This window comes from Cibotium barometz, chromosome 38 (genome assembly GCF_041138505.1).
Source record: "Cibotium barometz isolate CiBa-2024 chromosome 38, ASM4113850v1, whole genome shotgun sequence".
Taxonomy (NCBI): domain Eukaryota; kingdom Viridiplantae; phylum Streptophyta; class Polypodiopsida; order Cyatheales; family Cibotiaceae; genus Cibotium; species Cibotium barometz.
The window spans coordinates 48,289,397-48,308,562 of NC_141083.1; positions in this window are offsets into that span (position 1 = coordinate 48,289,397).

The window sequence follows — 19,166 nt, forward strand, 5'->3', positions numbered from 1 at the left end:
TATGATAAATTCTTCTCTTTCAAGTTAAAATTAAATTTATGCATACATAGCATAATTATAAGCATAATTATAATTAATCCTCTATATTAGACTAAAATAATCATTCCTTATTTTTGAAAATGTTAGCATAACCCTCTTTCAATTTAGGATGAATTAATATGATTTTTCCATATCACAAACAAGTTTAAAAGAATTAATCATCCTTTTTCCTAGATTAAAAATCATGAAAATAATTAATCTCTTTCTCTAGCTTGTCAAGCTTAGAGTTTGGGTTAAGATAAAGAGATTATTATTAAGAATCATCCTCCTACCAAGGATCTAGCCATAAGAATGACTAATCTTTCCAAAAGAGAGACTTTCTTAAAGAAATCATTATAATTAAGCATAAAACTTTACATTAATCTAAATAGACATTAGGAATTTATGGAAAGCTAGATTTGAAGAAAAAACCATTGCTTAGAAAGATTCTCGAGCTTTAGAGGGGTTGAGAAGAAGAAAACCATTGAGAGAATTGAAAAAAAAAACATTAAAATTGGTTTATCTTTGATTTGGGCTTGTTTCTTTGGCTAGAAGTGAATCCCCCAAGCAAGTCCTTGGCCACCAAGAGAGGGAGAGTAATCTCCAACAGTCCATGCTATCCCACTGTACTTGAGTTGTGTGTTCATTGTGTCATTATGTCCTAAGGAGAGTGTGTTATCCCTCACTATGACCACTGTCAAGTGTGCACAGGGTAGTGAGTGGTATTTGTAACTACTAGTTTGTAGTAATATAAGTGGAGTGCATTATTCTTGTATATTGTTCCTTACCTATTCCTTGCTTGTTCAATTTAATTAAGTAATGCTTAAGAAAGTGTGTTATGCCACCATCATTCCTTCTTATTGTTCTATCTCATGACTCCCATGGACATACTATCCAAGAGTGAACCACCATATCCTCTTAGTGTACTTTCTCTATAGGTACACTAAGAGGATATAGGTACACTAAAAATTTGGCATGCCTGATGGGACACTCTAACTAGTGGGAGTCCCTAGCCTTAATTTTTTGAGTTTAAACCAGTGGGAGTCCCTAGATTTATTTTTTTGAGTTTACATTAAGTGTTATCTAGATGCCCTATACTCATTCTTGTGTCAATCAAGTCAATCCAATCCGAAGTCCTCTTTCTCCTTATTATAGTTTTAGGAGGCTAAACAACCTTGTACTGCCTCAAAATCCTCCTCCATCCCTTCTCATGGCACATGCAAATCTAGGAAATCCTATTGGCAACAACCATGGTGGAAATCCACCTACTCCAAAACCATTTACCACCATGCTGGACTTGGTAAAAGGCAAGCTTCCCCCTTTCAGAGGTTCTACCATGGAAGATGTGGTGGACAACCATGTTCAATGCTTCTTGACCATGTGTAGGAGTAGGGGGATTGGACCCAAAGGATGCTTATATGGTATTCTTTCCTTCCACATTGGAAGGCTGTTGATAAATGGTTCACAACTCCCTATGGATCACTTTGCAAATTGGCCCACCACCATGAGGGAGACCTTTCTTAGGACGGGCAAGTATGAAGACCTCATTATATAAAAGTTGAAGCTCTAACTTGGGAAAAGTGTAGCATAGCTCATGACATGAACCACTGGCTACTAGCATACCAAGGGGACTTCATATGGAGCGTCAGTGGGGGTGATGCAAGCTTTTTCTTGGACAACCTAGAAAAAGATTTAGGAAAGTAGACCTATCACCACCTTGCTAGAATTTTAAGAGTTGGTCTCTCAACTAGAAAATACATGTATAATGTTTGAGCATGATACGGTTCCCCAACTCGTACCATTCTACCTCTGGGTGGGCAGGATCTAGTAGCTAAGCTTGAGCTGGAGGCACTAAAGCTCACCTTAAGCTTGAAGTGGAGGCATTAAAGTCGAGCAAAAAATATCACAATGAAGAAAAAGCACTTTGTCACAATTTAAGAAGGACATTGAGGATCTTAAGTCTAAGAAAGGTCTCTAGTGTACTGGCATGCCAACTCAAATTGTTCCAAGCAAAAATATTTCTCCTTTTGAGAGAAGAATGGTCATGAGGATAAGGATTCTTAAGGGATTCTACCAACTGCACCAACAACAATAGTTCCCTACCCTAAAATCTCTTGCCACCCCTACTATTCATTATACTACCCTTATAGTGTAGCCCCCTCCACCTAGACTCCATAAACCCCTGTCATTCCCACTCCTCTGGCAACCCCTATCACTCTGGCCACTATTCCTACCTAGAACCATCCTACTCACCCCCCTCCATACCCAAAGGTGAAAGATCATTATACCAAGGACTTTCCAAGACAGAAACCTAACACCTTCATACCCAATCATGACCTATAGGAGTGGGGAGTATGTACAATTCCATAGCCGATGTCTCTTGCCCCATCAGAAGGCTCATCTCCATGTAAGTTTTTCCCAAAGGTGAAAAATCACTATACCAAGGAATATCCAAGATAGAAAGCTAACACCTCTTCTACACCACCCCATTAAAATTTCACATTTCTTGTCTCTCACTTGATTTCAGGGGTGAGCTTGAGGTGGTTCTATCAAATTTCATCATTCACCCCAACCTCCATTCAACATCCTCCCATGATGTATATTTTGGTGTTCTGTTGGTTTCCCCAAGGAGATTCCAGAGGAGGTTCATCCCACTGCTATCTTCAACAATCACTTGGGCTCAAGGAAAGGCCTCAAGACTTCTAGAACATGCATCCACCAAAATCTAGGATGCAAAGGAATCTTCTTCACTTTCACGCAATGTGATAGATCATGGATTCCTACAAGCTGTGTAGGATTTCTAGACTACTCCACCTATGCTTGAGGAGTCCCCCCTTCCTCTCAACTATGCTAGGTATTGGCCTGGAGGGTGGGGGCAGAAGCTAGAGTGCTTGGGCCTGTACAGCTAGGCATCCTTTTGGAGTAGGGTCATTTCGGCCACCTATTGGTATTTGCTGAAAGAAAGCCAAAGGTGATTGCATTTGGCCTCGGCATGTGTAGCTCTCCGTCAAAGCTCCTAGGCTTCATTGTGGGCGAGTAGCCTCTTGAGTTGCCTAGAGTTGTTATTGGAGCTCTATTATAGTGGCAAGGGTGGCTTCTCCATCATCGAGGGCTGCATGTAATCATTGGTGGTTGGCAAGGGTGGCTTCTTGGAGGAACTCCTCGATTTGCTATTGGTCCACATTTTCCAAGAGCATTTGTTGCGGGGCAACTATCGCTTGTTCCTACTGACGTTGCATATAGTTCGCCCATGGAGGTGACTAGCTCACGGGGCAATGTCCAAAAAAGCTTGGGAAAAATCTCGAATGGCCCCATGGGTGAATCTGATGCCCTTAGAGTAGGTAGCTTGGGAGCGGAATGGCCAGCGTGGACCCATTACAAGGTACCCTTAGAGTAGGTAGCTTGGGAGCGGAATGGCCAGCATGGACCCATTACAAGGTACCCTTTTTGGTTGAGAGGAGGAGGGAGATGAGGATCCTTCTTGTTGAAAATTTGGGGGTGGAGAGGGGAATTAGTGGCCTCTAGGGCTAGGGGTTTTGGTGAGGTTTTCATCAAAAAAACTAGTTGGTTCGGCAGATATTCTCTTCTTCTTGTGCTTTGCATCGTGCTTCTACCTCCTATGTGCACCTTTGAGCTGAACTTCTGCCATGGCCGCAGCCTATTTGCGGGCTGTAATGGGTCCGGGTTCGGGGATAGGGGTGTAATGGTGGCTAGGCTTTGAATGCGAACGGGTTGTGGCAGCTCCTCCCAGCCCACTACACCTTCGTTTAAGAGAGGATGCGGCGAGATTTACTGTAAGATTCCTCCCTCCAGCTTTTGAGATATAAAGGTGTAAGAACCTCCCCTTCTGTCTCTTGTAGTCATTCCCCCTCAGAAATGGAAAAAGATCTTGTTTTACCCTGTTTTGGCCTAGAGAGAGAAAATGTCTAGAGAGAGATAATTCAAAATTATAGATATTTTTGGATACAAAAATTCTCCTAATGTCTAAGATGAATTCCCCTGAAATAGAAGTTCAAAACGAACTTTCTAATGTGCATTAGGAATTAATTGAATATGTGTATAAGGGACCTTAGCCTAAGGGTCCACATTAAGGTCCAATAATCAGGTTCTAGAGGGCCAATATGATTAATCCAAGTGTTGGGATGAGATAAATACAATGAATCAAAGAAAATAGCCCAAAATTGAGTAAATGCTCACATAAGATGAAGAGTTGACTGAGTACAAGGTTTATTAGTTAAAAACTAAGGTATATTAGTAAAAAAATGAGATATTTAGGTGAAATGATACATTTTTGACACCAGAGTAGCCTTGTAATGGACAAGGTTAGGATATCCTCTATCCTGTTGAATGGGTAGAATGCCTTATAACTTCAAAGAGTTAGGATAGCCTCTATCATGTTGAATGGTTAGAATGCATAGCCCAAAATTGAGTAAATGCTCACATAAGATGAAGAGTTGACTGAGTACAAGGTTTATTAGTTTAAACTTAAGGTATATTAGTAAAAAAATGAGATATTTAGGTGAAATGATACATTTTTTACACCAGAGTAGCCTTGTAATGGACAAGCTTAGGATATCCTCTATCCTGTTGAATGGGTAGAATGCCTTATAACTTCAAAGAGTTAGGATAGCCTCTATCATGTTGAATGGGTAGAATGCCTTATAACTCCAAAGAGTTAGGATAGCCTCTATCATGTTGAATGGTTAGAATGCCTTATAACTCCAAAGAGTCACGAAGATGCAATCAGTGAGACCGTTGGTGAGCATCTCCTATCTTTGGAAGGTGCTAAATGCACATAGGTGTAGTGGAGCACATCTCCTTTTCTGAGGTGCAGTGCCTTAAATTCCTTAGAGTGGTGAACTCATGCTAGAGTGTCCCCTAGATATCCACTTGGAGCATCTGTAACAATCTACCACAGTATCACCATAACATTATCCTACCGTGACACCATAATACTGGCACACTACCACACTATAGCACTATGGGCACCCATGGTGGCTTACTAAAAAATTTTGAAACTACACCTAAGTGCCTAATGATAATTAATTATGGGACTTAAAGAGCTTAAACTTTTGTATTGTCAGTGAGATGATGGTTTTTGTATATACATAGAACCTAAGATAAGCTCACTAGGCTACAGCCAGTATTCAAGACACGTGAGTGAGATAACAAAATTTTGAAGTAACTATCTTTTAGTTTTGATCCTTCAAGAGAGGGGAAAATGTAAGGCTGTAAACTTACTACATTTACATGTTTTTAGGAAGTGAAGTATATGAAGCCAAGATCATGTGCTTATTTATAGTATTGGACATAATTAGTTTGTAAGTCTCCATTCACCAAGATTTTAAGGAAAGATGACTAGATGAGAAGCAATGGTTTTTGATATTTTTGGTATGCAAATAAATCAAGAAAATTAGGAAAGTTAAATATAGTTGGGGTTGTAAAAGATGCAATTATACAAGAAAAGATGACTAGATGAGAAGTAAAGGTTTTATGATATTTTTGATATGCATATAAATAAAATACCATGGACAGTCGGACATTGTAAATATGAGGCCATATATACAAGACATTTTAGTAATGAGAAAAGGGTCAACCCCATTAATCACAATTGAATGTGAGTCTTATTTGGTGGAAGCATGAATAGGTGCTACAGTTTTATGGGTTGGAAGCTATTTTTCAATAGCTTTGTTAATAACTTTTTTAATAGCAAAAAATTGAAACCCAAAAAAAAAACCAAAAAACTCTTTCATAAAAAAACTAAGAATTTAAAGAAGCACTTTTGCATGATTGTTTGAAAACGGTTGGGCGCACGTCCTGTCGCTGTCCTGTCGCTCGTGTGTTTGTTGCTGTGTCGTGTACTTGTTGTGTCATGTTTTCACTGTCTTCGTTCCCCACCAAAAAAAACAGTGTGTACATAGCCTCGCACAATAATCCTAACAAGTGGACTTGTGTGCATGCACGGGCATCCTTTGCTACTATTGGGACAGCTCCTCAACTAATGGCCCTAAGGTAAGCTAATCAAGTGTTAGCAATGTGCCTCACCATTAAGATGCTCTCTACTCTTGATGTCAACTTAACATGCCCCTTTGATTCTTCATTGATTTCCTTATCATTTAAGCATGGGTTGCTTTCAAGCTCTTAATAGATTGGCTCTCTCAACTAATTATTTGCTTGTTGATTATGTTAGGTGGGTGCCACCTCCATACACCAAAATCAAGCATGAAAAAGTGTGCATCACACGACATGACTTTCATAAATTATACGGGCTTAGTTTGATTGGAGTGGACTACCCGCACTACTTGGATATTCTAGAGAAAGACTCGCTATCTACCTTTCTGCACTGCGAACAAGACTGCGAACAAGAGGCCAGAAGGTGAGTGAAGCTTTGAACCATTCGGCCGGAGTTTTACAACAAGTTCATGATGCTATATCAAATGGTGTACCAGAAGCCACCTGCAAATGGTGAGGTTGCAGAATGGTTTGTAAAAGCATTCGCTTTTGAAAACTGTTGGTCGGCATAGTTGGCAACCAACAAGACTACACACCAGGTTGCTTGGGTGTAGTGGTGGCTGACAGCTTAGTTAATCATGTGTAAAAACACAAGGCGCTTCCAAACAAACTGGCAAGAGTGTCATTACATATCACTAAGGGTGAAATAGTTAACATGTCAAAGTATGTAGGTGGTTCATCCAAGGCACCTGAGGACACATTTGATCCTCAGCATGTTGAGTTGGCACAAGCTATGTTGGCCAATGTGCAAATCAAAATGAAGGAATCAGGATGTGAAATAGCGGATATCGCCAAGGATTTGGAGCAAGCACGAGTGGATCTAAAGGTTTCTTCAAAGGCCGACACCTTTTTGCAACACCTAAGGAATACACGACAGGAATTACATACACTTGAAGCAAGCGATGATGTGTGTGAGGAGAGGCGTGTGAAGTTGTAGGTTGTCATAGATGAAAATATGCACATTTTAAGTGTTCTTGGTGTTGCGGAGGATGGCACATCAAACTAGGATGTAGTTGTAGTTGTTCAGGTTAACACCACAACTTTATCTCATACTTTACCTCAAATTCTGAACATGTTAATTGATTATGTGCTTAATTGGAAATGTAGGAACAACTGCTACACAAATCCATGCTTATGGAAGGCCTTAAAGAGCACGAGGCTTTTGTTAACCATGGTGTGTCTTTGGCTGCAACAATAGGGTAAATCCCCTTAGTTGTTTCCAACACCTCCTAGACCCAGAGGATCAGAAAAGGAAGACATAACCATTGTGGGTTCTTGTACAGCATGTGGCTTAGGGTTAGAAGATGAGATGGTTATGGGTGTTTGCATGCTACCATGCAATCATCCATACCACATCTTCTACTTTGCCATATTGTGCCTTCATAAGGATTGTTACTTGTTGGCAACAAACTGTAGCCCAGAAGATTCCTCATGCTATAAAGATTATGTTTGCTGGATTACAAACCTATGTCCAAGATCCTGACCCACCAGGTATGTCCCAAATAATTTTGCTAATAGCTGGTTCTCAAGTCATTGGGCTAATAGTTATATTATTAGATCTTTGTAGCCTGGTAGGTGTCAATAGCTACTGATAGAAATTAGAAGGTGCCGATGGCTACCTATAGCTACTAACTACTAGTATATGTTGATAGCTACCCATAGCTATTGATATAGCTACTAATAGTTGTGTAATAGATGTTAATAGTTTTTAATATACTTGTTGTGCTAATAGCTACCAACAAATGTGCTTTATTAGCTATGTAATATATGTTAATGGTTGTGATGATAGATGTTAATGGTTGTGGTAATAGTTGTTAGTAGCTGTGGTAAGTCCTAATTCTACTAATAGAGCTGAGGTAATATCTGCTAATAGTTGTGCATAGGCTTTTAATATGCATGTTGTGTGATAGCTACCAACAACTATGCTAATAGCTATGTAATAGATGTGATTAGTTTTTAATATGCTTGTGCTAATAGCTGCCAACAGATGTGATAACAGCTATGGGTATGCATGTTGTGCTAATAGGCTTTGAATATGCATGTTGTGCTAATATATACCCCTAGCTGTGCAATAGCTCTATACTAGGCAATGTAATATATGTTAGTGGTTGTGGTGATAGATGTTAATAGCTATGGTAATAGTTGTTAGTAGCTGTGGTAAGTCCTAATTCTACTAATAACTGCTAATAGTTAAAGTAATAGCTCCTAATAGCTGTGCATAGGCTTTTAATATGCATGTTACACTAATAGCTACCAACAGTTGTGCTAATAGCTGTGTAATAGATGGTAATAGCTGTTATAGCTATGCTAATAGCTGTGGTAACTCAAAAGGTTAGTTGTTTTTAAGTTCTAAATTCTAAACATGTGCTATGAGATGTTAATAGCTTTTAATAACTATGCTAATAGCTTTTAATAGTTGTGCTTATAGCTTTCAATAGCTGTTGTTAAGTCCTAAATTCTAAACATGTGTTAATAGTTGTTAATAGCTTTGCTAATAATTTCTAATAGCTGTTGTTAATAGTTGTGTTAATAATTGTAGTAATAATTTCTAATAGCTGTTGTTAATAGTTGTGTTAATAATTTCTAATAGCTGTTGTTAATAGTTGTGCTAATAGTTGTGTTAATAATTGTAGTAATAAATATGGCACTTGTGTTTAAAGTTGTAATAATAGTTGATAACATTCTCTACTATTTTTTTAGCACCTTCACCTAGGAGGGTATCACTTGTTGAAAGTGGCCCAATCAGGTCTGTTTGCAGCCCACTCAAGAGCACACTTGAATTGGCAACAACCAATGTCAGCGGTGACCCTTGGTATGTTGCCATTAAAGGCTTTTCCATGGTCCAAAAATGTTGGTCTTGATAGCACAGGTAACAAATGGTGGAACCTAACAGTTTTGTTGCTATAGCTGTGTGATGCTGCCTACATGGTGATAGATGTGTTAGTTTTAATAGTTTTAAAATTTTTGATAGTTGTTAATTGTTTCCTACTGTTTTGATAGCATCTTCACCTAAGAGATCACTTGATATTGGTACAGACTAACAAATACCAAGTAATGTGGATAAAGCATGTGGAGACACCTTGAAGAAAGCAAAGCGATAGAAAGGCGGTGAAGGAGAGCAAGTGCCAAGGAGAGTCACGTGTGCATCTCAGGGTGCACGTGATCCTGAGCATGTTGGCCATGCAGACGGTGATTCATCATTTCAAAGTATTCTTATGAAAACATTGAATGATGCATTGGTTTGTTGCCATTTTGATAAGTTCAGTTTGTGTAATGTAAAATTTTGTGCTTGGTGTCAAGTTTCTTGCCTAAAATGCCATGCTGTCTATGTGAAGGATTTTTTGTCGACAAAGCATGTGAGGACACCTTGCAGGAAAGCTTGACATTAAAAGAGGCAAAGCAAAAAAACCAAGTCGTGTGAGAAAGCGCAATCCAAGAGGCTCAAGAAAGATCCTAAGGAAACACATGTGTGTGTGGAAAGTATGAAGAATACTATTGCTGAAGAAGTGACAGAGACCATTGCTGGTGCTGGCACTGCTCTTGAGCATGATGCTCCTAAAAGCCATACTAATGATGGTGATCTATTGTCCCAAAATATGCCTATGTAACTTTTTTTTGGCCAAGATCCAAGGAAACATTGAATAATGTATTGGTCTTTTGACATTTGATGATTCTGAGTGTAACCACATCAAGTTTTTCAATTTGTGCATACATCATGTTTTGTGCTTGAATTTGTACTTGCCTATGTAATATTTTGTGCTTGAATCTGTACTTGCCTATGTAATATTTTGTGCTTAGTGTCGAGTTCCTTGCCTAATATGCAATGTTGTGTGTGCAGTCATCCATAGAGAAATGAGCATGGATTTAGTATGTTTTCAACGCAAAAAGCATAGGCCCAAGCTACATATCCCCTGTCACCCATGTTGTGAGATAGGCTAAAGCAGTGGAAGGAGCTCAAGGACATGTACTATAAAAAGCTGAGACATGTATTCTAGTCTAGCTATTATGCATGGGCTTTTCCAAATTGCAATGATCCAACATGGATGCCTGAAGCACCTGAGGAGAATTCGTCCACCCCAGCCAGTCTCAAGAGGATCCTCGTGCTCTAATTCTTGAGCTCAGTGGGCTTCTCATTCATAAAGTGGATCTACAAGAAGAGTTGTTCTTCCCATCTTGGCATATTCAATATTAGCAGATTTTGGTGCTAAAGCCAAGGAGAATTTACTTCCTTGTGCGCCCTTCTACAAGCCAGTTTTTGTTATGGACCAGCGGCACTTCAGAGTCTTCATATGGAGCTCATACACATAAAAGAACTTGGTGTAGCGATTCCATAGTTGCTGTCCAGGTCTGTGTGGTGTTATTACAGGCTTCATTGGGCAAGGTTTTTGTGATGTCTTACAAGGCTATCTTTGTATGGCAAGAAACCTATGTTTTTCAAGCATCTTGATGATTTTTGGGAGAGAAATAGTCAATTTTATGAAGACAACACATTGCTCATCGATGATAAACTTTACAAGTGCCTATATAATGTGCCTGGCACCTTCTGTATTGTACCAAAGTTTGGATCCATGAGTGATTCATGATGTGCACCATTTCTTACTTACAAGCTAGTCCCATGGTTGTGGAAGTACCTAAAAGCAGTGGATAGAAGATCTTTTGTTGGGAGAGGTGATGTCTTTGGTGAATGTGGCAATGTAGAAGATTTGCAGTAGGTTATCACACACTTATTGAAGAACATGCCAAGAGAAAGCTAACCTATTATGGGGGTGTTGTGGTAGGCCGTGTAGCTCTCAAGACTGAGGATGACATGCGGATGGCACACAATGACACCTACGGGGATGCTCAAGAAGAGAAAGAGGCAACCAAGGTGGTCTGGGATACACCTTTCTACAAACGGCCAAGGATCTCGCAAAGAAATTAGGGCTTCTATGGGGCTGTGTTTTGCTGGCGATTGTACTATGGTGTAACATTTTGATGTAATGTAACATATTCTCATCTCCTCTATAATGGACATGTAGAGAGTGTACTATAATGGACATGTGCAAAGATATATAATGCAAAGCTTTTTTTGTGCTAATAGCTGTACTGGCTGTGTTATGACCTGTTCAAAATTGTTAATAATAACTTGTTAATAGCTATTAATAGTTGTGTATAGGTGGGTTGATAAGTACTTTTCATTGACAATATTTGTTCACCAATTGACACTTTTGAATGCTAGATTGAAGCCAAAATGTAAAATATATTTAATAACCAAAGATGATTTTATAGCTCCCATGGCATGTTGTTGTATACAGATTCAAAGACCTCAGGCGAGATCATCTACAATCCCCTAGCACCTTGAACAGGTGTCATAGGAGGAATTTTAATACATCTAACAAGATGGGAGTATATGTAGACCACAGGCTTTCTACTCAACATCTTGTAATAGGATTCATCTAGCTTCTTATAAAAGATGGGAGTATATGTAGACCACAGGCTTTCTACTCAACATCTTGTAATAGGATTCATCTAGCTTCTTATAAAAGAGTCCCATTTCAACTTAGCTCCATTGTCCTTCAATTGCTCGTGTGTTAAAGCCCTCTTCATGTTGAGATATCAAGCTCATCTAATGAGGCGGTGGACACCGATGACCCGCCTGGAGGATAGGCCCCACACTTACACCACTGGCATGGTTGGTGAGATCATGGGTGATATGTGGCCAGTGGGATGACAGGCTGTATGACAGCCATTCTAGAGACTGGCATAGTTATAGTGCCAGCTCATTTAGTTGGGTTCACACTATAGAGAATCCTAGTATATATTTGGTTGAGTACCTTTTCATAGGTGTGTACTCTTATCTTTGTATATGGTGTGTTGAGTGTTGAGTGAAGAAGAAGAAGATTTTTAGCCTCTCACCTTGTGTGTTCTCTTTTAGGGTTTTGTGAGTGTGTGTGTGTGCTTGCAAGAGCTCAAGCTCTCTTCTCCCTTGCATCTTTTCATGGTATCAGAGCCTAGTTCATGCTAAGGGCTAAGCTGCAAGCAAGAGAAGCATAGGAAGCGATACAAGGGTAAGAGCTTCAACTACTCTTCCCTATTTGTGTTGGCGACTACACCCTTGTCGTCGGGAGCTCTATGGGAGGCATCAGCAAATGATCTCTGATTGAGGAGCTTTCTTCATGGGAGTAAAGCTACAAGGAAACTATACTGTCTTATTGGACAATATTGGACAGAATGTTTTGGGCCGAAAAAGCATTTTGGGCGTGTCAGGACCTCCGTTTCGGGCGCATCAGGACCTCCGTTTTTCAGAAAGCAAGCGATTCGAGCACTACGGGTAAGTCATCGATTCTCTGCAGAACTCTATTTTAAGAACTACAGGAAGATAGATTGGCTGTACAGACACTGTGTGTGCTGCAAGGAGGTCAACAGTTGCCATTGGGTGTATGTATGCACATTGAAGTCACTGGTTGTGACATTTGAGTGTACTACAATACCGCTGCAGAAAATATATTAGTTTGTGCAGGACAAACCAAAGTGCTGTTTCTGTTAAATTTGTGTGTCTGGCCATATGTCAAATGATGGCATAAACAATATTGTTGCTAAGAAGCTTGATAAGAATAACTTCCATTCTTGGAGGTTCAGGCTGACAAATTTCCTGATGGGAAAGGGTTACTGGGACTATATAGAAGGTGAGCATGAAGAGGCACCGGAGATACCGGAGATCAATCCGACTGCAGATGTGAAAGAGTTCAAGGATTGGAACCAAGGAGCCAGAAAAAGTATATATGTATTGGCTCTCTATCAATATACAGGATTAATCCGATTGCTGTTGCTGCAGATGTGAAAGAGTTCAAGGATTGGAACCAAGGAGCCATAAAAAGTATATATATATTGGCTCTCTATTAGTATACAGGACACCATGATTGGGCACATTCAGGATGCCAAATCTCCCAAGGAGGCATGGACACCTTGGTAAAACTCTATGAAACAAATACCAAGGCACGAAAGATACAGTTGAAGAATGAACTTCATATTGTGGAGAAAAAGATTGTCTGTGAATGACTATGCATTGAAGATAAAGGGTATTGTGGAATCTCTTGCATCTATTGGTGTTTCAGTAGATGATAATGATAAGGTGGAAGTCTATCTACGTGGTCTCGGGCCACAATACAAGGCATTCAAGACGTCCATTCAGACTTGGGAAAACATTCCCAATTTCACAGATTTGGTATCTATGTTGATTATAGAAGAGAAGAGCTTGGGTGAAGACCAACAGCCTTGACAAAACAAAAATAGTTTAGAGCAACAAGCCTTCTACACAAGTTCAGGAAGAGGACAAGGTAGAGGAGGCCGTGGACGTGGCCAAGGAGGTGGCTGAACAGGTAGTCAGAATTATGGCCAGCAGCAGCAACAACAACAACAGTCCCAAAATTCACAACAACAACAAGACGCAAGTGGAAGAGGCCAATTCAGAGGCAGGGGGAGTCAAAGAGGTCATGGAAATTGGCAAAGGCAGTATAATGATACACGTGGATGCTTTTATTGTGGTAAGCCTAGACATGTGCAGGCAGATTGCAAGCTGACATGCAAAATGGAAAATTGCAGCAAAACAACTATGCATCCTCGAGCAGAAACAATGAGGATAATGAAAGATTGTTTGTTATGCAGCATGTCGTTAATGCCATGTCTGAAAATGTTGAAGCAGCACATAAAGATGATGTATGGTACGTTGGTTCAGGTGCTTCGAGAACCACATGATAAGTCATGGGGAGTGGTTCAAGGAGATGAGAAACCTTGAAAGACCAGGTTTTGTGGAAACAGGGGATGACATTGCTCATCCAATTGCCCATGTTGGAGATGTGTCGTTGTCTATGTAGGATAGCAAAGTGAAGTACCTTCTTGCAGATGTACTTCATGTTCCGAATATAACAAAGAATCTGGTTTCACTTGGCCAGATGATTGAGTAGGGTTTGCAAGTTCTGATGGTTGTTATGTTAAAGACTTTAAAGACAAGTGCAGATTGGTTGCAAAAGACAACAGAGTGGGCAGAGTGTTTACGTTAAATGTAAACATGCCTGCAATGAGTGCTGCGATGTTTGCAAATGGTTCAGGAATTGTTGCAGACACAGACATTTGGCATAAAAGAATCGAACATGTGAATGTGCAGAGAATGAAGTCTATGCAGAGACTAAAGGAATTGTGACAGGGCTGCCAAAGTTTAAAGTTGAAGGTATGCAGAGAGAATATGTGAAGCATGCCAATTTGGAAAGCAAACAAAGCATGTATTTCCACGTAACAGAAATGTGAGCAGAAATGCACTAGATGTTGTGCATTCAGATGTATGGGGTCCTAAAAGACCATGTCTATGGAAGGCTGCAGGTATTATGTGACATTTATTGATGACCACACAAGGAAAGTGTGGGTATATTTCATGAAGGAGAAGGGTACTCACTTTCAGAATTTTAGAGTTATGGTTGAAAAGCAAACGGGGAAATATGTAAAGTGCCTAAGGTTAGATGGATGGGGAGAGTACTTCTCCAATGAGTTCTCTGAATTTTTGAAGAAGAATGGTATTTGGAGATAGTTTACATGCAGATATAGTCCGTTAGCAAAATGGAGTTTCTGAGCAGAAAAACACGCAAATTGCTGAGATTGCACGAGCATTGATGGAAGAGAAGAATATGCCGCATAGCTATTGGGCTGAGGCTATTTCTACAGCAGTTTACATCATGAACAGAACTCCAACTGCTGCAGCCATACATGATGTAACTCCAGAGGAGAGGTTTACTGGGGAAGAAAACCTGATTTGTCTCATCTGAAAGTCTTTGGATGCATTGCATATGTGCATGTGCCAGATGAGTTGAGAACTAAGCTGGATCCAAAAGCTGAAAAATGTGTGTTTATTAGGTATTGCCTTGAGCAAAAGGGATACAGGTGTTATAACCCTGCTACACGTGAGTTGAGGGTAAGCAGGGATGTTGTTTTTGATGAGATGAGCAGCTCGTATGCTGCTAAAACAGAAGCTGTTGGGGCTGATATGAGTGGAAATGTGGTTGCACAAAATGCAAGTCAACAATCACAGTCTTTGAGTGGACCAGGAGAGTCCACATCTAGTGGTTCAGTTGTTGATAGACCATGGAGTGGCAGGCTGTGTCATAATACCAATCCTGCAAATGTGATTAGTATATCACATAAAGGCAAAGAGAAAGTGGTTGAGCCCCTTAGTATGCTTGACATTTCTACAGGGCATTCTCATGTTGATGGAGAATCTAGTGGCTCTCAGAGATGAGCCTTGATGAGGAGCTTGGGATACCAGCTATGAGAACACCTGGTGTAAAGAAAGCTATGGAAGCCATGAATGCAAAGCTGCAACAAAGATCTGGGAGAGTGAAGAATCCAGTGCAGAGGTTTACCTATGATGGTTATGTGGCACATCACTATGCATACATGGCAAAAGCTGTGCATGTTGTTGTAGAGCCCACATGCATTGATGAGGCTGTTGGAAATGTATGTTGGGAGAAAGCTATGGATGAGGAGATGGATGCACTATATGGAAATGAGACTTGGGATTTAGTGCAATCGCCTGAAGGCAAGAAAGCCATTGGATGCAAGTGGGTGTACAAAGTAAAACATAACAGTGATGGAAGCATATGCAGGTACAAGGCTAGATTGGTAGCCAAAGGATATGCACAGACATATGGCATTGATTATGAGGAAACTTTCAGCCCAGTTGCCAAGATGGCAATAGTGAGAGTTATGATAGCAGTGGTTGCATCAAAGCAATGGTCTTTACATCAGATGGATGTAAAGAATGCATTCTTGCTAGGGATTTGCAGGAAGAGGTGTATATGTTGCAGCCACCTGGTTATGAGGATGTTGCAACCACCTAGTTATGAGGAGGATGCAACCACCTAGTTATGAGGAGGATGTAACCACCTGGTTATGAGGAGGATGTGAGTCACCCCGAGCATGTTTGCAAGTTGAAAAAAGCCTTGTATGGCTTAAAACAAGCACCAAGAGCATGGTCGGACAAGATTTTTGAATATCTTGTCACTATTGGCTTTCATGTAGCCAATGCAGATTTCTCGCTGTATGTGAGACACAGTGATAGAAGAGTTGTGCTTGTTTTCATCTATGTAGATGACTTGATCATTACGGGGGACTATGATGTAGATATCTTTGATGTAAAGATCTTGCTTAGACAGAAGTTTGAGATGAAGGATCTGGGGGAGCTCAGATATTTCTTGGGCATTGAGGTGATTAGGTCACCACATGGTATTGGATTACTGCAGAGACAGTATGGCTTGGATATGTTGTCCAAGTATGGTATGATAGGCTGTAAGCCTATCTCAGTGCCCTTGGATCAAAATGGCAAGTTGAGTGCAGATTCATGAGAGATTTTGGAGGACCCTACTATGTATAGGCACATAGTAGGAAGCTTGATCTACATGAAGATCACCAGGCCAAATTTAAGCTATGCTGTTGGGTTGGTGAGTCAGTTTATGCAGGTTCCTCAGAAGCCGCATTTGGATTCATTGAGACGCATACTGAGATGGAGTTGAGCTCAAGGGGGAGTGTTGAGATATCAAGCTCATCTAGTGAGGTGGTGGACACTAATGACCCGCCTGGGGGATAGGCCCCACACTTACACCACTGGCATGATTGGTGAGATCATGGGTCATATGCGGTCAGTGGGATGATATATTTTGTGTCAGCCATTCTAGAGACTGTGGCATAGTTATAGCGCCAGCTCATTTAGTTGGGTTCACACTATAGAGAACCCTGGTATGTATTTGGTTGAGTAACTTTTCATAGGTGTGTACTCTTATCTTTGTATATGGTGTGTTTAGTGTTGAGTGAAGAAGAAGAAGATTTTCAGCCTCTCACCTTGTGTGTTCTCTTTTAGGGTTTTGTGAGTATGTGTGTGTGCTTGAAGGAGCTCAAGCTCTCTTCTCCCCTACATCTTTTCACTTCACAACTGCACCTGCCCCATCATTTTCTCCCTTACCATGACCACTACCAAAAAAGTTCCATACCATTATTTTTCATATTAACCCAGCATATCTCCTAACAAAATAGAAGGGCCTCTTTGCCTTGAATTGAGATGCAGCCCCCCATCAAACCAAACCCAAAGTTGGTTGACATCCAAGTATTTGTCCTTCAACCATTGCCAATGAAGCATGAAGCAATGTTGCACAAACAAAGTGTCATGCTCTTTATCGTCAGAAATGAAGAAGTTTATAGTCTTTCTCACCTCACCTCACCTCACCTCCAAGACGATAGTCTTTCTCACCTCACCTCCAAGACGATAGTAGGTAATATACACAAAAATGGTGACTTGATTGGAGTACCAATGCATGGATTGGATTTCATTTTGTTCCTTAAAAGAGTAATTTTCAGTGAAGTCCACAACTGAAACAACTACATCATCTGGAAAATGCATAATACACTCCTTGAACTGTTTAGCCTTCCATCGATACATAAAGTCATGTTTGATGAACTTTTGAAGGTAGCTCTTAAACAACTGCAATAGATCAGTGCAACTCATCTCCTCGCATACAAGGTCCTTCCTTTTTTTTTCTTCTTTCCACCTCAGAAGTGCTTGTTTCCACATCCTCAAATACTCTCACTGCGATGGTTTTTGCATCTTCAAACAGCTCACGGCGGTGGGTAAAATTTTAGTTGCTCCACACTTCGTACATTCACCCATGAGACATTTTATTGCATGGTAAGTAGACCCATCTTGCCTAGGGCAAAAGATAGAATCTATAACCTTTGAAATGCTCTTCACAGCGTGTTTAGATGCAGAACATTGACATGGTAGTGATGAATCCATGCACACGGTGCATGTACATTTGCACAACCCACCATGCATTCCGAAGGCCTGACTATGCATATGATTGACAGCATCCTTCAAAAATGAAATTTGCACATGGTAGATACAACAACATGATAACATGTCCTTGAGTTTTCGGACAAAGTATGGCTTTGCTGTCTCAAAAGCACGAAGCTGGATTGTGACATTGGGAAAAGCATCCTTGAAACGTTGGAAGAGCTTAATCTCTCTAATCCAAAACAGCATAGAAAGCATGTAAGCCACCTATAAACATTAATAACTATTAAGCCACCTATACACTGCTATTAATAGCTATACGCATGCTATTACAAAGTTACTACACAGCTACTAAATTGCTACTAGAATCTAGTCTTATAGTTAACTATCAATAAGCTAGCAGATAGCTATTTGGTGTGGTAGACAATCATTAGACAACTATCAATAAGCTTTTAGGTAGCTAATAGCTATCTACAGCTACTAGCAGTGATGAAAGATCCCTGTCCCCACCGCACAACAAATTCAGGGGTGCTAGCAGTGGAAGTAGCACTTCTTGCACGAGGCAGGGTCCCTCACTCGAGACCTCACCTATGGATATCCGGACAAGAGACTAATCCCTCGGTTCTTCCAAAACCGAACCCGAAAAAACTTCCCTCGCCCAGAAAGCACGGGCGATTCCTCCAAGATATTTTTACTCTAACGTAGTCAAGAGCCTTAACTAACTGAACTAATCTGACCGAACCCGTAAGTATCATAGTCAGATCAAGGAAAAGACTTGCACTTGGATCATAGAGACTAACGCTTTTTTCCTCATTGAGAGGCACAGTCGTTGATTCTTTTCTATAGAACAATTTTTATCCAGGATCTACTTCATCTATCGTACCATAATAGAATTGAGTATCATTTTAGGGATCCATCAGTCCAGCCTAACCCCATCCAGTCTCGTGGGTTAGCCAACCGCCCAACCACTGTAGAGATGGGATCCATTTAAGAATTTGGTTAGTTTTTGTCTCGGGTACCAAGGAAAAGAGTTCCCAGGCTCCCTAGCTGGATATTCATGCAAACTTAAAACTAGTCACACCACTTACACACCCAATATGAAATTGCCTTTTTTACAGATTCAGCTATGAAATTGCCTTTTTCACAGATTCAGCTATCTTTAAAACAATCTTTTAATGAAACTATAGTATCATTGATCGTAATCTTCCAAAATATCCGGTTGAATCCTAATTTCTAATTTTTCCTTCATCGGTGTACTTATGGTATCATTGGCAACCAAAATGCTCACCACCTGTCCACTCAGGGGCCTTTTCAATAGTTCCTAGTT